The sequence below is a fragment of the Octodon degus genome, unplaced genomic scaffold (genome assembly GCF_000260255.1).
Source record: "Octodon degus isolate 3935 unplaced genomic scaffold, OctDeg1.0 scaffold00064, whole genome shotgun sequence".
In the NCBI taxonomy this organism is placed as follows: Eukaryota; Metazoa; Chordata; class Mammalia; order Rodentia; family Octodontidae; genus Octodon; species Octodon degus.
In genome coordinates, this window is record NW_004524640.1 from 1,929,219 (window position 1) to 1,931,646 (window position 2,428).

At 37.4% G+C, this 2,428-nt stretch overlaps 1 protein-coding gene across 1 annotated transcript in view; it reads right to left on the reverse strand.

The window, feature by feature from the left end:
• Window positions 1-2,428, reverse strand: part of Abcc9 (ATP binding cassette subfamily C member 9) — a 154,042-nt gene that overhangs the window by 56,804 nt on the left and 94,810 nt on the right. The gene's annotated exons all lie outside the window — the stretch shown is intronic.

Consider the following 2,428-nt stretch of genomic DNA (forward strand, 5'->3'; position numbering starts at 1 on the left):
TTCCTTTGCAGAAGAAGATATTTGAAGAGAAAGGATAATAAGATAGGCTTCAGACACAATAAATTAAATCCCTGCCTACACGGAATTTCTATTCATAATCCCTTTGAAGAACTATGAGTATACACACGTATATATGTATATTTGTGTTTGTGTGCAATGATATAATATGATATAAGAATATATATATATAATTCACTAAGTGGAAAAACCTGAATCTGACCCTTTTCATAATGGTGCATAGCCATGACAAATTTTCTCTTTTTTTTTTTGACAAATTTTCTATAAACCTTACAAGCTAGTATTTCTACAAGACATGAGTGGGACCCTTTGTTTTAAAGCATTTATCTTTTTTCTTCTCTATCATCTTTCTGAGCTCCTCTAAATTCAGGTCTTCAGGATTAAGCAGTTAGAGAATCAATGTCGATGTTCACCAGCAAGGGCCAGCTTAATGGGTGCACACTGGTCCACAGTCTTCAACAATCAACCATTGATTGATTTTCCTGGTCCACAAAAATGCAAAGTCTTCTCAGTGTGGAGTGTTCATTGTTACTGTCGTTGCTTAGAACTGGGACTGAATCCATGGCTTTACACCGAGCTACATCCCCAGATTCTTTTTACTGTTTATTTTGAGATAAGATTTCATTAAGTTGACAAGGCTGTGCAGGAAGTTATGATTCTGCTTCAGTCCCCCAGAGTGATAGGACTATGGGCCTGTTATCACCACCACTTCAGTTTGGAGTTCCTAAACCAGAATTTATCATTTTAAAAATTGCAAATGGGGAAGGAAAGACAGGAAAGGGGAAGCATGAAAATGAAGGAATGTGAATAATCTTTTAGTTTTATGTATTAGTATGCTTGTTTCTGTACCAAAAATCAAACTCAGGACCTTGCAATTGCCAGCCATGCACTTGTGTCACTGGGCTATGTCCCTAGAAATCTCTTAGCTTTAAAGATAAAACCAAATGGCAGTTGATATCTCACACCCACAAGAGAAGATAACTACATTAACTTAACAGTAGAGAAACACTTAGGAAGGAATAATTTTGTCTATAGAGTAGAATTTTCTGAAACCTAAGAGAGAAGTGCTTGATTCTATATTCTTATAAGAAGAAAACATAGAGCTAATCACCCATGAGACCTTGGAATGGAAACATTCAGAATGGCATGCCATTCCCAGCAATCAGTTTCCTACTTAGCTCTCTTTGTTGTATATAAAAATAGCCCACTTTGGGCTTGGAAGTAGCTACCATGAACATAGGCCTGGTGTTCAATCCCCAGCATCACAAAAAGAACAAAAAGAGATGTATGAGAGTATTTTAGGAGAAATTAGGCAAGAAGAGGAAAGAAGATCCCAGATTTGATTCCTACTTTGGTAATTTAGAGAGATCCTGTCTCAAAATTTAAAAAAAAAAAAAAAATTAAGGGAATGGTGGTAAAGATACAGATCAGGTAGATAGTCTTGGTTTTGAGCCTGAGAACAACCACAACAAAAAACATTCTCATTCTTTCTGGGGCAGGAGATTAGGGCCTGGCAAAATGGCTGGGCAGACAGACCCGAGCTGTCAGTCATGACGACTCAGGACACACGGACAGAGCAGCTTACCTGTGCCTGGTACCAATCAGAGAATGCTATCTTCAATTCTCCTGGTATAAGATCAGACAGGTTTTTGATTGGACGGCCAAGATCTGACTTCGGAATTGGGGAATAAAAGATGGCAGCCATTGGCCTGAGGGCTTCTGCCTCCTTCTCAGTGGCCCATTCTGCAGGCAGGGCACATTTCTTTCCTACTTTAACTGCCCTGCAATCACTCTGAAAGCACCTTTTTCTGAAGAGTATCAGCTCTTTTTTTTTTCTCTTCATATTCCCTTTAATACCTTTAATAGATGTAAAATGGCACCACATCATTTCCTGTGTAATTGTTTTGCTCAAGATAACAGGCATCTGGAAGGGATCCCTGAGAAGGAGCCCACAGTATCCTGCAACCTCATTATAAGATTTCCACATGGCATGGGTTCTGAAGAGCCTCAGTTTCCAGAAAAATCTTCATGTCTGTGAGAATCCTTGGTTATTTTTGCTATCTTTCAGAGACTTCATTTTATCTTTTAATTAGTACATGTTTGAGAAAGATCCAGGGCAGGGAGTTGATATATATGAATATTGAATCTTAATCCTTTATACTCTCCTTTCCCCTTCTCCTCCTTCTGTCTCCCTCCACTGAACAAAAGTATATTTGTTTGCTTCATTATCAACATTAACTGTTCAAAAAATGATCATGCCTTTATAACTGACTTTCAATGCAAACAGATTATTCTCATTGATTATGAAGAGAATTCAGCATTTAAGTTTCTAACAGACTAGGAATACAACTTGTTCACTCAATATGAACTGTTTAATGGCAAAAAAAAAAAAAAAAAAAAAAAAAAAAAA